The sequence below is a fragment of the Oncorhynchus clarkii genome, chromosome 4, assembly GCF_045791955.1.
Source record: "Oncorhynchus clarkii lewisi isolate Uvic-CL-2024 chromosome 4, UVic_Ocla_1.0, whole genome shotgun sequence".
NCBI classification, from domain to species: Eukaryota; Metazoa; Chordata; class Actinopteri; order Salmoniformes; family Salmonidae; genus Oncorhynchus; species Oncorhynchus clarkii.
The window spans coordinates 43,697,527-43,721,727 of NC_092150.1; the positions used below are offsets into that span (position 1 = coordinate 43,697,527).

The window sequence follows — 24,201 nt, forward strand, 5'->3', positions numbered from 1 at the left end:
TGCAACAGCTAATGGGGATCCTAATAAAATGCTAAACCAAATGGTTATTAGAGAACTCTTATTTAATTACCATGTAATGTTGACGATGTTGACGATGTAGGCTATGTAGGCTATGTACCAGGAAATAATGGACTACAAATAGAGTGTAACCATCCTGTCCTTTGTTTATGAAGCGGGTGGGTTGGATACAATACATTGCATGTCGAACTGATTATCTTCCCTCTGGTGTTACTCCTACCTGCTGGAGAATAGTTCTTTGCTCTGAGGGTCTTACTATAGTCCTGTGCCCAGAGATTCCATTCTGTCTCAGTGCTTGGGTGTATCCAGTGTTGAATGCTTGACTTCGTCTCAGCAGCCTAGAGAGTGACTGTTTGAGTTCAGTAGTGTTGCTTGCACTGACTGCCTTGTGCATCTGTTTCCCTAGGACTCTGATGACAGCATCAGAGGCCTCAATTAAAAACGTTGAGTACGTACAAAATATACCCCAAAACATACCAGTGTTCATGCAAAAGTTGGCATTTATAAAAACTGAACTTGAACAGAGAATTTGCTTAGCTTCCCACAAACTTCAGACCATGCATACGCACAGTTTCTAGTGGTTGAAGTATTGCATTGCAAGCAGGTAAGTAGCCTAGTGTTTTGTGCAAATAGACAGGAATGCATTTGGTATTTAAAAGCCTTAGAGTCCCATCAGGGAGCTTAAAGCCTGGGTTACAGGATCATACCCAAACAGCCCAAATCATGGACAGAGCCTTGTGTAACACTGGCATGCTGGGGTTGGTTGGGAGATTAATTGTTGGGTGTTTATTTATTTTCCTTTTGCAACTTTAATTTAGGAACTCTAAACCTCTAATCCCTCCCCAGCACTGTCTGTGTGTATTATTTTATCCCTAACATTGTTATTCAACCAAACTGATTGAAAGAAAAAGTGGAAAAGGAAGTTTCTACTACACCAAATGTCTTTAATTGGTCCTAATTTGGAGCCTATATGGCTACCCTGGCAGAGAGAGAGGGAGCAAGAGAGTGAGAGAGAAAAACAGAGCGATGTTTCTGAGATTTACCCTAATTTGGGGCCTGTATGGCTACCCTGGGAGAGAGTGAGCGAGAGATGAAGGCCTTAGAGAGAAGGGGGGATTGTAAAAGGGGAAGGGGGTACCTAATCAGTTGTCCAACTGAATGTATTCAACTGAGATGTGTCTTCTGTATTTAACCCAACCCATCTGAATCAGAGAGGTGCGGGGGGCTGCCTTAATCGACATGCACATCTTCAGTGCCCCGGTGACAGTGGGTTAACTGCCTTGCTCAGGGGAAGAACGACAGATTTGTACCTTGTCAGCTTGGGAGTTCGATCCAGCAACCTTCCGGTTAGTGGCCCAAAGCTCGAAGACACTAAACATAAAGGTGCATCTGGGTCTATATGGGCACAGGGCGAGACCAAGATGCAGACACGGGAGGCAGATGGTTTGAGTCTCTGATATTTATTATAATCCAAGGGGCAGGCAAGAGAATGGTCGTGGACAGGCGAAAGATCATAACAAGGTCAGAGTCCAGGAGGTACAGAGTGGCAGGCAGGCTCGAGGTCGGGGCAGGCAGTATGGTCAGGCAGGCGGGTTCAGAGTCAAGGCAGGCAAGGGTCAAAACCGGGAGGACTATCAAAAGAGAGATAAGAAAAAGCAGGCGCATGGAAAACCACACTGGTTGACAAGACAAGACGAACTGGCAACAAACAAACAGGGTTTCACCGGAATAAATACCCAGGTACTAATGGGGAAAACAGGTTACACCTGGAGGTGGGTGGAGACAATCACAAAGACAGGTGAAACAGATCAGGGCGTGACAGGGTCATTCTCACAAATTCTCAAGTGTAGTTTTTAATACATTTCCTTTTGGATCACTGAGATTAGGATCTGTACTTATCTATTTCTTAATTATTTATGTTTTTTGATGAGATATTATGCATGTTAACACAATTTCTTCAACTACCCACTCAAAAATGATCGTTGCCGCATCACTTTTCAACAACATAATGAACAAATACATGGTTGACATTGCGCCCCTAATGAAGAGGCCTGAGTTAAAAAAAAAAAAAAAAATGTAATTATTAATATTTATTTAATAATTTATCTCATTACCACCTTTAAAAAAAAATTGGGTCACATTCACTTGTGTATGTGCCTATTTGATTTAGCTATTCATAAAGAACAAAGGTCACACTACCAGATTAAGCCCAAATGCGTTTTCTTTTAATATTTCTTAAATATTGGTGCATTACGGTAATGATAAACAGGTTTCGGAGATGAGACTGCATGTTTCGGTAATGAGTGTTGCATAGTTTGCCATTGAAAAACTGTACTGATCTCAGAGATTCAGTATCCCAACAAATCATCAAAGTGTGCAATTAATTAATCCCAAATGATTTGTGGCTTGAAGTAAGTTAAATGGGGTTTATAGACCCCATATTTCACTGTTTTACAAAAAATCTATACAATAGGTTTAAGAAATGTTCTTAGTAATTAAATAAAGTTACCAGCACAGCACACCCATTGACTATATATTAGAATTATCGTATTATCATTGCCAAAATGAACGCTCTCATTACCGAAATTGACCTAAAAAGAACATAGTAATGAGAAATGTGTGTTTCGGTAATGAGAGGCCATTAGCTCAATCTGCAGACAGCCGTTATACTCTAGGTGACCGTTTTAATACTCATCATTGCATCCTGTATCAAAAGGTTGGCTGGTCCTCATTAAAGTGGGGCTGCAGGGTAGCCTAGTGGTTAGAGCGTTGGACTAGTAACCGGAAGGTTGCAAGTTCTAAACCCCTGAGCTGACAAGGTATCTGTCGTTCTCCCCCTGAACAGGCAGTTAACCCATTGTTCCTAGGCCGTCATTGAAAATAAGAATTTGTTCTTAACTGACTTGCCTAGTTAAAAAAAAAAAATCCTGTCGATCACTTCACTATTCCCTTTTTGTTTACAAAGCTTCCGACTTCATTGTTGAAGACTAAAAACATAACTTACCAAACCCGTTCGCAGGGTTGGTTATCTCTTGAGGTTCCTCGGGTCTCCATGGTCTTAATGGGGTTTCCCCTGAAAAAAGAAATAATAATATGAGTCAGCAAACAATTGACCACATCACTAAAGCCCATTCATGCCTCCATGTTATTGTTCTCTGACTTTTTTCCAAATTGAGCTTTTTAGCCATTTTGGCTATTTAGCCATTTTAGCCCTCAACACAAGGGGGTGTTGAGAATAAGAACCTCATTCTGAAGGCATATAAGCGAATACATTAACTTGTGGTCATCTAAGAACTACTACTCTAGATGATGCATGATGGGTGAATAAAACTCAATTTAATTACTGATTTTTATGTAATACATGTAATACTTTAATGTAAACTTCAACTAGAATTTTAAAAAATATATGATTTACGGACAAACTGCAACAACATATTTTGTTTTTTTCAAATAGGTTTTTCTAACTTAAAGTAAAATTAAAGTAATCCGGACGCATTTCGGTAATGAGAATATGGGGTAAAAAATGTACAAGAATACTATTTCGCACATCAGATGGGAGCCCCCACCTCCGAGAGGTCTAAGGTTTCCACGGTTATTTCTCTGCTGACTGGGTGGGCATTGGAATGGGAGAGAGGAGAGGAGGAGCTCGAGTCTTATGAGGGGTCCATGGATCTGTTTAAATGTATTTTCAATAATCCCGCGAAGGGTAGAGAGGGAGGTGAGCATCTGCTTCAGCTCTAGCACAGGAATCAGACACCTGCTGAGTATGTGCATACCTTCCGGACAGTAGCAGCTTCCAGTGGATGGAATGAGCTGGCGCTAAGCACGTTATTTAGAAGAGGTCTGGACAAGGAGGGCCATCCATCTGGAAAACCTCCTCCGGGAGCGTCGGCATCTTCATCGCTTTTCTCCCTCCTTCGGCAAGTGTTCGGGATCAGAGGCTGAACCCATGGAATTTAGGGGTGACATAACTTCCCGCGGCGGAATGGCGCAGACGGATACAGCTGGGGCTCTGTTTGTACTGTGGCCAGGGAGGGCACAAGCGCCAGCGGTGTCCGTTACTTCAGAATCCGGGATCCACTAGAGCAGAGGGACGGTCACGTGATGTTACATTCCCTGGACCAGGAGTGAGTATTCCATCTGCTGCTCTTCCTGTTAGACTCTTTGTAATACCCATCACTTTGGCTGACTGTCCCTCATGCCCTGTGTCTACAGTTCTAGTGGATTCAAGATCTCTACTGTCGGCCTTTAGGATCTGGACCCATCACACACATCACCCAAATACTCACCCTCACCATGGGGCCCAATCACCAGGAAAACATCCCCTTCTTCATCACCAGTGCACCAGTTCACAAGATCATCGTCAGAGTACCTTAGTTTCAGCGCCATAACCCTACCATCTCATGGTCGAGGATGAGAATCACCGACTGGTCACCTGAATACCGGAGGATCTGCCTCCCTGTGGTTCCACGTCAGTTGAAAGTCCTGTGGTTGCCCTCCAGCCCAACAATCCCAGAGGAATGGCAGAATCTAAGGGTGGTATTCTCAAGACCTGTGCTACCTGTTTCCCTCTTCATCGCCCCTGTGACTGTGCATTGACCTGTTTTCCGGTGCTACACCTCCATGCAGACGTATCTACCCTCTGTCGGTGGCTGAGACCCAGACCATGGAGAAGTACAGTTTAAGTCTGAAGTTTACATACACCTTAGCCAAATACATTTAAACTCAGTTTTTCACAATTCCTGACTTTTAATCCTAGTAAAAATTCCCTGTCTTAGGTCAGTTAGGATCACCACTTTATTTTAAGAATGTGAAATGTCAGAAAAATAGTAGAGAGAATGATTTATTTCAGCTTTTATTTCTTTCATCACATTCCCAGTGGATCAGTTTACATACACTCAATTAGCATTTGGTAGCATTGCCTTTAAATTGTTTAACTTGGGTCAAACGTTTAGGGTAGCCTTCCACAAACTTCCCACAATAAGTTGGGTGAATTTTGGCCCATTCCTCCTGACAGAGCTGGTGTAACTGAGTCAGGTTTGTAGGCCTCCTTGCTTGTACACACTTTTTCAGTTCTGCCCACAAATGTTCTATAGGATTGAGGTCGGGGCTTTGTGATGGCCACCCCAACACCTTGACTTTGTTGTCCTTAAGCCATTTTGCCACAACTTTGGAAGTATGCTTGGGGTCCATTTGGAAGACCCATGTGCGACCAAGCTTTAACCTCTCTGATCTACCCATCCCGGATCCGGTATCAGGAATACAGACTCAAGCTCATTACCATAACGCAACGTTAACTATTCATGAAAATCGCAAATGAAATTAAATAAATATGCCATCTCTCAAGCTTAGCCTTTTGTAAACAACACTGTCATCTCAGATTTTCAAAATATGCTTCTCATCCATAGGAAAACAATCATTTGTGTAAAAGTAGCTAGCTAGCGTAGCATTTAGCGTTAGCATTAGCGTTAGCATCCAGCACGCAACATTTCAACAAAAACAATGAGGATACTCTCAGTTAGATAGCAGATGCTCAGTTTTTCCAAAAAGATTCTTTGTGTATTAGAAATAGCTCCGTTTTATACATCACATTTGGCTACCAAAAAAACCCGAAAATTCAGTCCTCAAAACGCGAACTTTTTTCCAAATTAACTCCATAATATCGACTGAAAACATGGCAAACGTTGTTTAAAATCAATCCTCAAGGTGTTTTTCACATATCTCTTCAATGATATATCGTTCGTGGAAGCATGGTTTCTCCCCTCAATCAAATGGAAAAATACTTGCACATGGCTTTGCGCACCAGTTTCGACGCAGGACACCAGGCGGACACTTGGAAAATGTAGTCTCTTATGGTCAATCTTCCAATGATATGCCTACAAATATGTCACAATGCTGCCGACATCTTGGGGAAACGGCAGAAGGTCTAAGCTTATTCCTGTCGCATTCACAGCCATATAAGGAGACATTAGAAAACAGAGCTTCAGAAATTCTGCTCATTTCCTGGTTGACGTATCATCTTGGTTTTGCCTGTAGAATGAGTTCTGGGGCACTTACAGACAAAATCTTTGCAGATTCTGAAACTTCAGAGTGTTTTCTTTCCAAAACTGTCAAGAATATGCATAGTCGAGCATCTTTTTGTGACAAAATATCGCGCTTAAAACGGGAACGTTTTTTATCCAAAAATGAAATAGCGCCCCTAGAGATGCAACTGGTTTTAACTGATGTCTTGAGATGTTGCTTCAATATATCCACCTAATTTTTGTTCCTCATGATGTCATCTATTTTGTGAAGTGCACCAGTCCCTCCTGCAGCAAAGTACCCCCCCACAACATGATGCTGCCAACCCCATGCTTCACGGTTGGGATGGTGTTCTTCGGCTTGCAAGCCTCCCCCTTTTTCCTCCAAACATAACGATGGTCATTATGGCCAAACAGTTCTAATTTTGTTTCTTCTGACCATTTTAGACATTTCTCCAAAAAGTACGATCTTTGTTCCCATGTGCAGTTGTAAACCGTAGTCTGGCTTTTTTATGGGAGTTATGGAGCAGTGGCTTCTTCCTTGCTGAGCGGCCTTTCAGGTTATGTCAATATAGGACCTGTTTTACTGTGGATATAGATACTTTTACTTGTGTCATGCACAAAGTAGATGTCTTTACCGACTTGCCGAAACTATAATTTGTTGACAAGAAATTTGTGGAGTGGTTGAAAAACAAGTTTTAATGACTACAACCTTAGTGTATGTAAACTTCCGACAACTTCAACAGGGTTTCATCCGCTGGTCCACGTCCTCTGCGTTGGCTAGTTTCTTCTTTGTTGCCAAGGATTACGCCCTTGTATCGATTACCGTGGACTCAATGACATCACCACAAAGTATCGGTACCCTCTCCCGCTGGTGCCGTCAGCCATTGAGCAGCTCCGCGGGGCCTGGTTCTTCACCAAACTGGACCTGTGGAGTGCCTACAATCTCATTCACTTCCAGGATGGGGATGAGTGGAAGACGCCTTTTGGCCTAGCCAATGTTCCGTCAGTGTTCCAGGCATTCGTCAACGATGTGTTCAGGGACATGCTCGGACGTCAGGTGATTGTGTACATCGATGACATCCTGTTCTTCCCGACCAACCTGGAAGATCACATCACTCACGTTTGAGCAGTCCACGAACGCCTCTTGGCTAACCACCTGATCGTCAAGGTGGAGAAGTGCCAATTCCACCAGAGGGCTGTCTCCTTCTTGGGGTTTGCCAACTTTTACCGCCGCTTCATCAGGAACTTCAGTGCCCTTGCTGCCCCTCTCACCTCCCTCCTCAATAGTGGGCCTCATAGGTTGGTTTGGTCTCCAGCAGCCAATGAGGCCTTTTGTGAGAATTGTCCTCTCACGTGCATCTACATCCCCTCAGGGATAAGGGATTGGCTGCTGACCCGGGCACACACAGCTGTCGTCGCTGGACATCGAGGTATTTCTCGCACCATCCATTCCCTCACTGAGAAATACTGGTGGCCCACCTTGGTGCAGGAAGTTACGCGGTATGTCAACTCTTGTTCCGTGTGTGCTCAAACTTAAGTCCCCCTGGAATGCTCAGCAGGGAAGCTCCTGCCGCTTCCCGTGCCTCAGCGACCTTGGTCCCATCTATCCATTGACTTTGTTACTGATCTTCCTCCTTCTGATGGTTTCACCACCATTCTGGTGGTAGTGATAGATTTTCCAAGTCATGTCGATTCATCCATTGATCTTCCCATTGATCTCCAGGTCGCTGAGGCACTCTTCCAGCAGGTCATCCGGCATTATGGCCTTCCGGAGGACATTGTCTCGGACCATGGCCACCAATTCACATATGGCGGGCCTTCTTGGAGAAGCTTGGGGTCATGGTTAGTCTCACACCCAGGTATTGGCCTCAGTCTAACGGGCAGGAGGAGAGGATGAATCAGGAGCTAGGGAGGTACCTGAGGAGTCACTGTCAGGACCTGCAGGGTGAGTGGGCACGTTTCCTTCCTTGGGCCGAGTACATCCAGAATTCTCTACGTAACTCCTCCACTGGGTTGAACCCCTTCCAGTGTGTTTTGGGTTTACAGACGGCCCTGGCCCCATGGACACCAGGCCAGACCATGGCTCCTGTGGTAGATGAGTGGTGCCGGCTCCGCCTGCCCTGCAAGAAACTGAGCCCCTGGTTTGTGGGGCCATTCAAGGTTTTCCGGAGGGTCAATGAGGTGACATACATACCCTCTTTTCATGTTTATTTTTATTTTACCTTATTTAACCAGGCAGGCCAGTTGAGAGCAAGTTCTCATTTACAACTGCGACCTGTCCAAGATAGAGCAAAGCAGTGCGACACAAACAACACAGTTACACATGGGATAAACAAACGTATAGTCAATAAAACAATAGAAAAGTCTATATACACAGTGTGGAAATGTAGTAAGATTAGGGAGGTATGGCAATAAATAGGCCATAGTTGTGAAATAATTATAATTTAGCATTAACACTGGAAGTGATAGATGTGCAGAAGATGAATGTGCAAGTAGAGACACAGGGGTGCACAGGAGCAAAAAAAACTAATAACAATATGGGGATGAGGTAGTTGGGTGGATTATTTACAGATGAGCTATGTACAGGTGCAATGATCTGTAAGCTGCTCTGACAGCTGATGCTTAAAGTTGGTGAGGGTGGTATACATTTCCAGCTTCAGTTATTTTTGCAATTCGTTCCAGTCATTGGCAGCAGAGAACTGGAAGGTAAGGCGGCCAAAGTAGGAGTTGGCTTTGGGGGTGACTAGTGCAATATATCTGCTCGAGCACGTGCTACGTGTGAGTGCTGCTATGGTGACCAGTGAGCTGAGATAATGCGGGGCTTTACCTAGCGAGGACTTATAGATGACCTGGAGCCAGTGGATTTGGCAACAAATATGAAGCGAGGGCCAGCCAACGAGAGCATACAGGTCATAGTGGTGGGTAGTATATGGGGCTTTGGTGACAAAACGGATGTGACTGTGATAGACTACATCCAATTTGCTGAGTAGAGTGTTGGAAGTTATTTTGTAAATGACATCGCCGAAGTCAAGGATCGGTAGGATAGTCAGCTTTACGAGGGTATGTTTGGCAGCATGAGTGAAGGATGCTTTGTTGCGAAATAGGAAGCCGATTCTAGATTTCATTTTGGATTGCAGATGTGTAATGTGAGCTTTGAAGAAGAGTTTACAGTCCAACCAGACACCTAGGTATTTGTAGTTGTCCACATATTCTAAGTCAGAACTGTCCAGAGTAGTGATGCTAGATGGGTGAGCAGGTGCGGGCAGCAATCGGTTGAAGAGCATGCATTTAGTTTGCTTGCATTTAAGAGCAGTTGGAGGCCACGAAAGGAGTGTTGTATGGCATTGAAGCTCATCTGGAGGGTTGTGTCCAGAGAAGGGCCAGAAGTGTACCGAATGGTGTCGTCTGCAAAGAGGTGGATCAGAGAATCACCAATACGGAGAATCACTAATACGGCTGCACAGTATTGTCTTTTATCAATGACGGTTATGATATCGTGTAGGACATTGAGCGTGGCTGAGGTGCACCCATGACCAGCTCGGGAAACCAGATTGCATAGCGGAGAAGGTACGGTGGGATTCTGTTTCTGTTTTTTAAAACCTCTTGTAACTACCCATCCCGGATTCAGGAGAATTGTCATCAACTGACACTAAGTAGCATAACGCAAAGTACAAAATTTTTTACTAGAAAATATTAATATTCATGAAATCACAAGTGAAATATATTCAAACACAGCTTAGCCTTTTGTTAACTTGGCTTTCGAAGACTTTAGAAAGGCAGGGTAGGATAGATATAGGTCTGTAACAGTTTGGGTCTAGAATATCACCCCTTTTGAAGAGGGGGATGACCCCGGCAGCTTTCCAATCTTTAGAGATCTCAGACGATACGAAAGAGAGGTTGAACAGGCTAGAAAAAGGGGTTGCAACAATTATGGCAGATAACTTTAGAAAGAGAGGGTCCAGATTGTCACAGCTAAATTGTAGGGGTCCAAATTGTGCAGCTCTTTCAGAACATCAGCTATCTGGATTTTGGGGAAAGAGAAATGGGGGAGGCTTGGGCAAGTTGCAGTGGGGGGTGCAGAGCTGTTTACCACGTAGGGGTAGCCAGGTGGAAATCATGGACAGCTGTAGAAAAATGCTTATTGAAATTCTTGATTATCATAGATTTATTGTTGGTGACAGTGTTTCCTATCCTCAGTGCAGTGGGCAGCTGGGAGGAGGTGCTCTTATTCTCCATGGACATTACAGTGTCCAAGACATTTTTGGAGTTTGTGCTATACAGGATGCAAATTTCTGTTTGAAAATGCTAGCCTTTGCTTTCCTAACTGCATGTGTATATTTGTTCCTTTCTTCCCTGAAGTTTTGCATATCGCGGGGACTATTCGATGCTAATGCCGTACGCCACAGGATGTTTTTGTGCTGGTCAAGGGCAGTCAGATCTGGAGTGAACCAAAGGCTATATCTGTTCTTAGTTCATTTCTTTTTTGAATGGGGCATGCTTATTCAATATGGTGAGGAAAGCACTTTGAAAGAATAACAAGGCATCCTCTACTGATGGAATGAGGTCAATATCCTTCCAGGATACCCGGGCCAGATTGATTAGAAAGGCCTGATCGCTGAAGTGTTTTAGGGAATGTTTGACAGTGATGAGGGGTGGTCATTTGACGGCGGACCCATTACGGATGCAGGCAATGAGGCAGTGATGGCTGAGATGCTGGTTGAAGACAGTAGAGGTGTATTTAGAGGGCAGGTTGGTCAGGATGATATCTCCAGGGGGGCCGGGCGTATGCTGTCAGATCCCTATTGGATTCCCAACGTCGTGGGGTCAGTATCTGGTGGATTGGGAGGGGTATGGCCCAGAGGAGCGGTGTTGGGTTATGGTGGAGTACATTCTGGACCCCAACATCATCTGTGATATACACCATCGCCACCCGGACCGACTGGCTCCTCATCCTCAGGGTCGTCCCCCTGGTCGGCGTTGTCCTACGGCTGGAGCCGCACGTCAGAGGGGGGGTACTGTCAGGTCTGCTCCTGCTCCTCCTCTCCGGCGTATGACGTCGCCAGAGTACTAACCACCGGTCATGGGATTCATCATTACGCACACCTGTTAATCACGATTCACACCTAGACTCCATTACCTAAATAATCTCCTCCCCTTTATTTGTCACTCTCCCATGTTCACTCACCAGTTGGTATTGTTCTTGTATATCGGTGTCCTGCCTTATGTTAGTGGCGTGTTTTATTAAAACATTGCACCTGCTTCCGACTCAACGCCCCATCATTACACATAAGGACAAATCCGACTCCGACTCCTCCTTGCAGGGGCGGTTCCTCCTGCAGGCAGAAGAGGGTCGTTAGTGATTGGAGTCACCTGGGATCAGAGTATTTAAACTGTCACTAATCACCTCTCTCTCTCTCTCTCTCTCCGCTCTCTCTGCTCTCCGTTTTGCATAGTTTTCACTCAGTCATTCACACAAACAGATTCACGCATCCATGCACTTTACATACACCTTACATTATGATACTTCCACACCTCATTCATTTTTCTTAGTTTAAAGTTAATAGTTTTGCTTACAATAAATAACAATTTTTAATTGGCCTCTACCTGTTGTTCGCGTCCCCGGCTATGAGCCGGCCTGTGACAGTATGCTATTCTTTTTTCTGAAATAGACCACATTTTTTTCCTATCATGCTTCTTTAGACCTGTCTAAAATAAATAATGGATTTATTGTGAAGCTGTAGGCTGTATTACATGGATTTATTTTACGTTTTTGTGTTGAAGCCAGATGATAAATGTTTTATGTTAATTAACGTTCAATTATCGTGAGACCTACAGTTGGTTGTTTGACAATCCCCGGCTGAAATGTGACCGCAACAGCCCTAGGGGTGTATAGTTGGGTTAGGGCAAGGACAGAGGCAGAGCAGTCGTAGTGATGATGGTACTGTAGTTAGGCAGGGACAAAGCAGCCCTTCTGTGATCCTCTCTTTCCCAAACATGGCTATCACCTCTAATCCCATGGAGATTATCCCCCCCGTGCCACACAGGAAGACAGCATTAGTGCTGTGCACTGCTCAGAAAGCCCTGCCGCCTCCCTGCCTAACTGCTACAGAACGCTGCAGTATTCCCCACAGAGCAGAGGGGATTTCACATGGATAGCCAGCCTGCGCTGCCCTTTATTAAACTGCTGCTGAGGGGTCAGCTCTGCTCTGCTCTGCTCTCACCCACCCGTTGTTTGTTATAGCTAAAGTACTGCTACATACAGTACCAGTCAAAAGTTTGGACACACTTACTCATTCGTGTTTTTTTTCCAATTTTTTTTATTTGATTTTTTACTATTTTTTACATTGTAGAATAATAGTGAAGACATCAAAACTATGAAATAACACATATGGAATAATGTAGTAATCAAAATACATTTTAGATTCTTCAAAGTAGCCACCCTTTGCCTTGATGACAACTTTGCACACTCTTGTCAATCTCTCAACCAGCTTCATGAGGTAGTCACCTGGAGTGCATTTCAATTAACAGGTGTGCCTTGTCAAAAGTTCATTTGTGGTATTTATTGCCATCCTAATGAGATTCAGCAAATTAGTTGTGTTGTGACAAGGTAGGGTTGGTATAGAGAAGATGGTCTTTTACCAAATAAGGCTAAATCCATATTATGGCTAGAACAGCTCAAATAAGCAAAGCGAAATGACAGTCCATCAACACTTTAACACATTTTGGGTTACTACATGATTCCGTATGTGTTATTTCATTGTGTTGATGTCTTCACTATTATTATACAATGTAGAAAATATTGAAAATTATAGGTAGGTAGTTGTGTCCAAACTTTTGACTGGTACTGTATATACAGCTGAAGTTGGAAGTTTACATACACGTAGGTTGCAGTTATTAAAACTTGTTTTTCAACCACTCCACAAATGTCTTGTTAAAAACTACAGTTTTGGCAAGTCGGCTAGGACATCTACTTTGTGCATGACACAAGTAATTTTCACAACAATTGTTTACAGACTGATTATTTAACTTATATTTCAATGTATCTCAAATCCAGTAGGTCAGAAGTTTACATACACTAAGTTGACTTTGCCTTTAACAAACAGCTTGGAAAATTCCAGAAAATGATGTCATGGCTTTAGAAGCCTCTGATAGGCTAATTTTTTTTTTATTTTTATTTTACCTTTATTTAACCAGGCAAGTCAGTTAAGAACAAATTCTTATTTTCAATGACGGCCTGGGAACAGTGGGTTAACTGCCTGTTCAGGGGCAGAACGACAGATTTGTACCTTGTCAGCTCGGGGGTTTGAACTCGCAACCTTCCGGTTACTAGTCCAACGCTCTAACCACTAGGCTACCCTAATTTGAGTCAATTGGAGGTGTACCTGTGGATGTATTTCAAGGCCTACCTTCAAACTCATTGCCTCTTTGCTCGACATCATGGGAAAATCAAAAGAAATCAGCCAAGACCCCAGAAATAAAATTGTAGACCTCCACAAGTCTGGTTCATCCTTGGGAGCAATTTTAAAATGCTTGAAGGTACCACGTTCATCTGTACAAACAATAGTACGCAAGTATAAATACCATGGGACCACGAAGCCGTCATACCGCTCAGGAAGGAGACGCGTTCTGTCTCCTAGAGATGAATGTAGTTTGGTGCAAAAAGTGCCAATCAATCCCAGAACAACAGCAAAGGACCTTGTGAAGATGCTGGAGGAAACAGGTACAAAATATTCTATATCCACAGTAAAACGAGTCCTATATCGACGTAACCTAAAAAGTCGCTCAGCAAGGAAGAAGCCACTGCTCCAAAACCTCCATAAAAAAAAGCCAGACTACGGTTTGCAACTGCACATGGGGACAAAGATCGTACTTGTTGGAGAAATGTCGTCTGGTCTGATGAAACAAAAATATAACTGTTTGGCCATAAAGGTCATCATTATGTTTGGAGGAAAAAGGGAGAGGCTTGCAAGCCGAAGAACACCATCCCAACCGTGAAGCACGGGGGTGGCAGCATCATGTTGTGGGTGTGCTTTGCTGCAGGAGAGACTGGTTCTCTTCACAAAATACATGGCATCATGAGGAACGGAAATTATGTGGATATATTAAAGCAACATCTCAAGACATCAGTCAGGAAGTTAAACTTGGTCGCAAATTTCTTCCAAATGGACAATGACCCTAAGCATACTTCCAAAGTTGTGGCAAAATGGCTTAAGGACAACAAAGTCAAGGTATTGGAGTGGCCATCACAAATCCCTGACCTCAATCCCATAGAAAATTGGTGGGCAGAACTGAAAAAGCATGTGCGAGCAAGGAGACCTACAAACCTGACTCAGTTACACCAGCTCTGTCATGAGGAATGGGCCAAAATTCACTCAACTTATTGTGGGAAGCTTGTGAAAGGCTACCCAAAACGTTTGACCCAAGTTAAACAATTTAAAGGCAATGCTACCAAATACTAATTGAGTGTATGTAAACTTCTGACCCACTGGGAATGTGATGAAATAAATAAAAACTGAAATAAATCATTCTCTCTACTATTATTCTGACATTTCACATTCTTAAAATAAAGTAGTGATCGTAACTGACCAAAGACAGGGAATTGTTACTTGGATTAAATGTCAGGAATTGTGAAACTGAGTTTAAATGTATTTGACTAAGGTAAGTAACTTCTACTGTACCTAGTCCCTCACACCTCTTTCTTTAACACCTCCAGTTTGGGTTTTGAGGAATAGTGTGCCATCAAAATGAGACGTGCAGTGGGAAAGACGTTTGATATTTCCATAGGCACCCTCTCCTGGGCCAATGGAGACAGCTCTCTTATGATCCCCACGATACTGATTGGCTGATGTCTTGTCTTTCAGGTGAATGGAACAGAAGCAGATTATGAGTATGAGGAGATCACCCTGGAACGGGTAAGTAGGAGGAACATCACATCGTAGTTGTTACTTTAAACCCATCATCCATGGCTAACGTTTTCATAAAATAGATGTATCTTAAATTAAAGAGCCAATCACCAGTTGAAATAATAACAAAGTTAATTCCCTGCCACTGTTTTAGTAAAAAGCTGAGGGATGTGGCTGGAGAAATTCAGTCACTCTCAAATTCAAAGACAGAGCTAGGGATGACCATTCATGATATCACAATTATAGGTTTAACCATGTTTTAAGGCTATACATTGTATGTTTACATTTAATTTGTTTCCAAAAAAATTGGCGTAAAACAAGCTTATATTTTGGGATATGACAAAGCTCATGAGGCATTTGTAAGTTATATTCTTTAAGAATCAATGGGTACATATCATTAATTTGTAAGTCCAAAAATTGATGTAGCAACTGCTGATTGTCCCTTTAAGGTTTTAATGTAAATTAAAGGTTTAAAATAAATTGAGGGTCTATATTTAAATGTAAAGGTTTAAATTTGAATGGAAATTAATTTAAAAGGTTAACCATGCAAGATATGTCATTTATATTTTCATAGTTTCCAGGGCTCTCAGTCTAACTATATAATGAAAACGCTGTGTGTCAGGGAGCAGGGAGAGGAGAGAGGGAGAAGGGAGAGGGGGGAGAGGAGCAGGGAGCTGTTTCTGTGTCTGCCTGTAAGGCTGCAGGGCTCTCTTTTCTTTCTGCTATGACCTGATTCAGCCACGATCTGCGCTTGCATCATTAACTCTACATCAACTTCACTGTTAAAGATGGTGAGACACACATCAGAGACGCGCACACCACTCCTAACCACAACCACACACTAAGCCTTAGTGTAGGCAATAGAGTCAGGCCCTATACTACTGCCCTTAAATGTCACCGACCTCCTTGATTCAGTCTTATGTAGAAACATTTGAAATTGTGTTTTTTTACATTGGCTAAAAGCAGAGACACAGAGCTACAAAATGGTATATCATATACTGCATTTGAGGAACAATTGGAAAGTAATTCTGCTTTGAAAGTTGATAAACTTGTAATTTCACATTTGAGAAAATGGCCTTTGAATGTTTTGGTACCACCTGGAGAGCTCTTCTTCGTCTACACCCATTCAACATTGTTCACACCCGCTTAAGCTTTAGCCCCACCCATCTCTTTAAGGGTTGATCTGAGCCTTCTGTACAAACAATAGCAGTCAAGCTCATAAGCTAACTGGCCAACTTGCTAGCTACTTCCAGACACATGAGAGAACAGCTCACTGAACATTACTCACCCTAGCAGAGCTGGTTAGGCTGTTTATGTTATACAGAGTGTTTGCTACTGCAACTGTGCTGTCAGATTGTCTGTCGTAAATTCAGAGCGTTTCGCTTTCGGAACGTTCAGAGCATACACTGGACGCTCTGGAAGAGGAGTAGGGTTGATCCGCGCATTCTGACCTCACAATGGCAGTCAAGCACCCAAGCAAACTGAGTAATATTGGCTAGCTCGCTAGCTATTTCTAGACACAAATGAGAGAACACCCCCCTCTGACCATTTTACTCACCCTAGCAGAGCTGGTTAGGCTTTTTTCATATTATCCAGAGCGTTGGTGACTGTAACTGGGCTGCTGGCAACAATTTAATTATACTTTTCTGACAACGTTTACTGACACCGGCCATATTCAACGGGGGTTGAGCGTTCGTAAATTCATCAGTTATTCTCTGGCACACTCAAACGAGAGTGCTCTGAAATCGAAGTAGAGGGCAAGACTGAATTTACAATCACAATCAAAAAGGTTACTTGCATAGTGGAGTCTTTTGTTAAAACATGTAGCTAGCTAGGTAAACAATGAACTATAATCCCAACTCATGACATTACTACCCTGCATGAATCTGCAGGTAGCTAACCAAACAGGATCAATGTTAGCTAGCTAACATTAGGCTATAACTAGCCAAGCAAATGGCTCTGAGATATGAATAATAAGATCAACCATGTAACGTTAGCTAGAGAGCCAGCCAGCTAATGTTAGCTAGCTAGCTAAAATTACACTAACTTGGAATGAAAACAATTTTCTGTCAACATTAGAAATGTGTAATATCTGAAAATGTAGCTAGCTAGACTATCTTACCCTTATACATCATGGTTGGACGCTTCTCCCTGTCACGGATGCCATGCATGGTTGCCCTTAGTTTGAAGATGTAATCCGGAGACAGGTGTTTTCGCCATCTCCTTAGCTATCATACTCTAATTCCACTGATTTAAAAACTCTGTCCTCCAGAAAGTGGGAAGCAAGACTTATGGCGTTCCACTAAGCAATGAAAAAAAATGTAAAGCCACTTTAGACAGGATTACCTATACATACTGACCAGCTCTAATAGACAGAAGCGTGCTATAGACCAATCCAAACTCATCTCTCGGCATGTCCAGCCCACTCATTATCTCAGCCAATCATGGCTAGCGGAAAGGTTGCCTGGCTTTTTCTGTGGCTAAACCAACTAGGCTCGGAATTTAACAATTTTATTCGTATTATAATGAAACAGCAGAGACCAGGTCTCGAACCCTCGACCTTCGAGCCCGAGGTCCGGCATGCTATCGGCTGTGCCGCAAAAGCATGCTCATGCGACAGAGTCGATTTCCGCGCTTATAAACCCTACTCCGTCCTTTCAAAGAGCGCTTCCTCGCGACTCTACGTCTTACAGGAACACGGTCACCAGCCAAGCACACGCACTGTCGTGGATGCAAGGTCCGATCACTTCTGACACCAATGTAATGAAACAGGCAGGGAGCAGGTCTCGAACCCTCGACCTTCTAGCCCGAGGTCTGGCGCGCTATCGACTGTGCTGCAAAAGCATGCTCGTGCGGCAGTGTCGATTTCCACGCTTATAAACCCATGGTCGTTACAGTATTTACAGATGGCATACAAGTTTGTTATAAAAGCACATGAAAGTTCAAATGTTCCAGAAGGCATTTCTGCCAAAAAAATGCATTTTGATAAAAACAAAAAAGATTACATTCAAATTGCTCTTGTGTGAAGTAGTGACCTTCGACATAGGCCTAGTTTCCTGAAACGTTCACAAATACACACTATACTACACTGCCACTTTGAAATCCACCCCACCATGCCCAAGTATTTATTGTTGAGGAGGGTCCATCACATGTACTAATTGGCAAAAAGATCTTTCTTTAATTTAAGCGATATAATAAATGATCCGACTGATGGTTTCACCAACAAAATGTTTTTTTGCCACTACATAAGTCAGGATGATATTTTTGTGTATTGATGACAATAAATCAAATTAATTTGATAAATCAATTATATTAATAGTTTCAATATCATGTTAAGATAATGAAATGCATTCTGGGATTCATTGTTGTTGTTTCTGTCATGTTTTAAGCGACAGTTGAGCTAGCTGTCAAGAGACAATGGCCGAGAAAAACAAATAAAGAGAGAAAGTCGAGAATAGAAAATCACGGATTTAAAAAGCAACAATGTATCAACACAAAAGTGGAGGCCAAAAGAGGAAGGCCAAAAATTAGAAAGCTAAGGAGGTGTCAAAATGTGTTAAATTAGATTCATTTTTCAAACGCAGTTCAAGTGCAGCCATTGCTAGCACAAGCAATGTAGCGGGACCAGAATAGGATGTAGGTTTATCATCGCCAGCATCAGCTTTTAGCGGGTCAAGAGAGCCAAGGCCAAGCTGGTCCATCATGCCAGAAGGCTAATTGATCATTAGAAAACCCCTTTGCAATTGTTAGCACAGCTGAAAACTGTTGTCCTGATTAAAGAAGCAATAAAACTGGCCTTCTTTAGAATAGTTGAGTATCTGGAGTATCAGCATTTGTGGGTTCGATTACAGGCTCAAAATGTCCAGAATTACAGGCTCAAAATGGCCAGAAACAAAGACTCTTCTTCTGAAACTCGCCAGTCTATTCTTGTTCTGAGAAATGAAGTCTATTCCATGCAAGAAAATGTTAAGAAACTGAAGATCTCGTACAACGTGTACTACTCCCTTCAGAGAACAGCGCAAACTGTCTCTAACCAGAATAGAAAGAGGAGTGGGAGGCCCCGGTGCACAACTGAGCAAGAGGACAAGTACATTAGAGTGTCTAGTTTGAGAAACAGATGCCTCACAAATCCTCAACTGGCAGCCTCATTAAATAGTACCTGCAAAACACCAGTCTCAACGTCAACAGTGAAGAGGCGACTGCGGGATGCTGGCCTTCTGGGCAGAGTTGCAAAGAAAAAGCCATATGTCAGACTGGCCAATTAAAAGAAAATATAAAAACGGCAAAAGAACACAGACACTGGACAGAGGAACTCTGCCTATGACATCTAACAGTTGATTTGAACCAAACCCATTTCTCTCTTCTGCCCCTCTATGTAGGGTAACTCGGGGTTGGGCTTCAGTATTGCGGGGGGGACAGATAACCCCCACATTGGAGAAGACCCCAGTATCTTCATCACCAAGATCATCCCTGGAGGAGCTGCAGCTCAGGACGGATGCCTCAGGTTGGTAACACCACAGTATATGGTTACATGATCCCAATCGCATTTCAGCCTATGAACTGAATCACATTGCAGCTTATGGGTCCATGGTGTGAATCACATTAACTGACTCCTGATGATTCTCCCTGTGGAGTAAATGACTAATATATTTGATTCTCCTGGGTAAAGAATGAATGACTGATGTATTTGAGTCTCCTGGCTGTAGAGTGAAAGATTTATGTATTTGACCAAGGGTGTGTGCGTGCGGATGCACCTAAAAAATGTACTGGCATAACAGGCCCTGCCCTGGATGTTCTGCCGTCCATGCGAGACAAAACATTGCCACCCCCCTCCTTATCCACTCTGAACTAGAAAGGTGTACAGAGGCAATTTTTTTTAAACATTTTCGAATAGTCGGAAGAATAGAACATAATAGCAGCCCAATTCATATTCCTATGCTACAAATTAAAACATTTTTAACACATCTGGTTAGTCAGCTATATAATCAGTTCAATGTCCGTAACATATTTTCACTGATTAAATCACAAATGTCTCTATTAAATTCGTTTTTTATATTTCTTTGTGCGCTGAATGGGGAAAAACTGCTTGCAATCAAGAGAAAAAGTCTCTCAGAAAAGTCTCACTAGAAAGGTGGATAATGAAAATAGAATTTTCAGGGAAGAATGGACTGAGAAATAGGCATACCAGAGTGTGTTGTTTGCAACAAAACGGTTGTTGTTTGCAAATAATTAAATATTATGAATTTAAACATGGCAACTTCAAAGGTTACCTTTTCACCCAATTGTAAGTTTCAACGGTTGGCTAGTCGTCCGTTGCTTAACCCAACAACAGAAGTGCCCATTAACCTGCCCATTAACATTGACGGGGCTGCGGTGTAGTGAGTCGAGAGTTTCAAGTTCCTTGGTGTCCACATCACCAACAAACTATCATGGTCTAAAACACACAAAGATAGTCGTGAAGAGGGCACGGCAACCCCTTTTCCCTCTCAGGAGACTAAAACGATTACGGCCCAGTAAATAACTGGGGCCAAGCTTCCTGCCTTCCCGGACTTATATACTAGGCGGTGTCAGAGAAAGGCCCAAAAAATTGTCAAAGACTCCAGTTACCCAAGTCATAGACTGTTCTCTCTTCTACCGCACCACTGCGACATGTATACTCTCGTTGGCTGGTCCTCACTACATATTTGTTGCCAAACACACTGGCTCCAGGTCATCTAAGTATTTGCTAGGTATAGCTCCACCTTATCTCAGCTCACTGATCACCATAGCAACACCCACCCGAGCACACGCTCCAGCAGGTATATTTCACTGGTCATCCCCAAAGCCAACACCTACTTTGGCCGCCTTTCCTTCCAGTTCTCTGCTGCCAATGACTGGAACAAATTGCAAAAATCTCTGAAGTTGGAGACTTACAGTATATCTCCCTCACTAACTTTAAGAGTCAGCTGTCAGAGCAACTTACCAATCGCTGCAGCTGTACATAGCCCATCTGTAAATAGCCCATCCAAACAACTACCTACCTCATCCCCATATTTGTTTTAGTTTTTCTGTTCTTTTGCACACCAGTATTTCTACTTGCACATCCTCATCTGCACATATATCACTCCAGTGTAAACTGCTAAATTGTAATTACTTTGGCACTATTGGCCTATTTATTGCCTTACCTCCTTACTTCATTTTGCACACAGTTTATACAGATTTTTCTATTGTGTTATTGATGTATGTTTATCCCATCTGTAACTCTGTGTTGTTTTTGCCGCACTGCTTTGCTTTATCTTGGCCAGGTCGCAGTTGTAAATGAGAACTTGTTCTCAACTGGCCTACCTGGTAAAATTGAGGTGAAAAAAATGTAAAAATAAATAATAGTAAAGTATTTTCTTAACTCTATTTGAACTGCATTGTTGGTTAAGGGCTTGTAAGTAAGCATTTCACGGTAAGGTCTACACACCTGTTGTAGTTGGCGCATGTGACAAATACAATTTGATTTGATTTTGAATTGAATGCTTTATCTGGATACTTTTTATGTATTTCTAAATATAAAGCTAGCAATAAGTATCCTTTTTGCCCTTTTCTTTAACAAAAGGTATGGCATACCTTCACTCAATTTGAGCCCTGTTTTTAAACGAACACACCAAGCCCTTCCCAGACATCGAGGTATTTAAGGAGTGCATGGCGAAAGTATTGGAGGATTTGGCTATACCAACAAAATCTATGCATTGCATAATTGCGTCCATCAAACAGGTAAACCAACCTCTTATTTTTGTAGGAAAGAGTAGGCTTCAACAAAGGCATCTTGTTGCTGGTGAAGTCTAATTAAAATAAAGACAGTTGTTGAAATTAATTACTTTCAGCACCATTTGCTGTCCACGTCTGTTTGATTATGCCTCAGCCACTCAAAAGCTGATGTCTTCTCCTGCACACTCTCTCCTCAATAATAAGTTAATGATTGAAAAAGTGTCCCATGAAATTGTAATACATTTGGTCTCCAGTCTATGGGCTTCAGAAAAACCACATAGGCTACTACTCTTTCTACCGTAGGCTACATCATTTTGTTAAATTAATTTGATGGAGCTTGGTGGAGCGCCTCAGCGCTGAGTCTCTCCAAAGGCACGCTGGGCATGGATAAGCTAAATATTTTGCACCCCTGCCTTTGTTAAAGTGGGCTCTGCTTATAATGGGGCGGCATCAACACTCACCTACTGTAAATAGTCCTCATGCCACTATGTGAGAGAAGTTATCATTGTTTTTGGGCAGAATTGTCATGTATTGTCATATTATGTCTTGTTCCTGTTCTTTCTCTTCACTTCGTCTCCCTCTGCTGGTCGTATTAGGTTACCTTCTCTTCCTCTCCTTCTCCCAGCTGTTCCTCATCTTCTCTAAACTACCTCGTTCACCCTTTTCCCATCTGTTCCTTTTTCCCCTCTGATTAGGTCTCTATTTCTCTCTCTGTTCCTGCTTCTGTCTTTGTCAGATTCTCGTTTGAGTTTCTCATGCCAGAACCAAACTATCATCTCGTTTGCTTCACCCTTGTCCCGTCCTGTCGGAATCTGTCTGTTCATCTGATGCTACGTGTGATCAGGTACCTCTGTCCTCTACGACCCGCGCCTACCCAGAGAGACCAGCAGTCTGTCGCCGCTAACCCAGCTATTCTCCTCTGCTGCTAAGAAGGGGACTCTAACCCAGCTATTCTCCTCTGCTGCTAGAAGGGGGACTCTTCTGTAAATATCAGAAGGACTTTATGATTCATTTATCGCCCTCTCTGCGGGTTGTCTATTTTGCCATTATATACATCTGAAGAGGATCTATGTCTTCCCTGTGTTTTGACATTAAAGGACTCTGTTTTTGTTAAACCGCTTTTGGGTCCTCACTCACGTGCATAACAAGAATAATATGCGGTGTTATGTGTTGTTGGAGGTCTTGGTCAGTTTAGCTCGGAAAATGCCTCCTTGGACTGCCTAATCCTGCCCAATGGGCAGGCAGCCCGTGGGGCCTAATCATGTAATTATATTTAGAATCCATATTAATTCAATAGCATTTCTGTGGGACTATTCATAAAGATGTGTCAACTTGTATAGTGGCATAAACACAATCAGTCATGACTGTCAAACAATCACTTCAAATGGCTCCTTTACTAGGCTACCCACATACATTCATCCACTCGCAACATATTTCCAGCCTCCAAATAGTTGTTAATGGAAAGAGACATCTGTTACCCAAAACACCAAAAAGTGAAATGACATTTGGTGATTGTCAATAGGCCAGAATCAATGCCTCCACTGCTGTCCGCATGCATTTCTGCCTTGGCAAATTTCAGTGTTCTCGTCTAACCACATCGCATTTTGGAGCATAGGATATACTCTAGGCCGACCACCTGTTTTCAAGTCCATTCACTCATATTAATGCTTCTGCCATATGGTAATAATAAATAATGTTATAATAGCCTACAGTTTTCTTAACATTTTGTTTTCATTGTTGTGATATGCTTTACCGGTACAGCATAACCCCACAATTTATTTTACCGTGATGCTGTACAGGACCATACCGCCTTACTTTCACCCCTGTATCTGACTCTTCTGGCTGCAGAGTTAATGATTGGTGTGTTTGACACTTCCTGCAGAGTGAATGACTGCATCTTGAGAGTAAACGAGGCAGACGTGAGGGATGTGACCCACAGTAAGGCCGTGGAGGCCCTAAAAGTGGCCGGCTGCATCGTCAGGCTCTACGTCCGCAGGAGAAAAGCACTCTCAGAGAAGATCATGGAGCTCAAACTAGTCAAAGGTCCTAAAGGTAAGAAAACCATGGAGCTCGAACTTGCCAAAGGTCCTAAAGGTAAGAAAACCACGGAGCTCAAACTTGTCAAAGGTCATGAAGGTAAGAAAACCATGGATCTCAAACTTGCCAAAGATCCTAAAGGTAAGAAAACCATGGATCTCAAACTTGCCAAAGGTCCTAAAGGTAAGAAAACCACGGAGCTCAAACTTGTCAAAGGTCCTGCAGGTAAGAAAACCATGGTGCTCAAACTAGTCAAAGGTCCTAAAGGTTAGATAACCATTGAACTCAAACTAGTCAAAGGTCCTAAAATTTAGAATACCATAGAGCTCAAAGTAATTAAAAGGACCAAAAGTTTAGAAAACCATAGACCTCAAAGTAATTAAAAGGTAAGGGAGATTAAAGCTAGACACAGTGATATGATATCATCATACATCGCAGGGTGACTTCCTATACATAAGTCTACCTTAAAATGTGTTGAACTGATG

The 24,201-nt window shown here is 42.7% G+C and overlaps 1 pseudogene; it reads left to right on the forward strand.

Annotated features, from left to right (window-relative positions):
- LOC139407510 (discs large homolog 1-like protein) overlaps positions 1–24,201 on the forward strand; it is a 185,104-nt pseudogene that overhangs the window by 71,862 nt on the left and 89,041 nt on the right.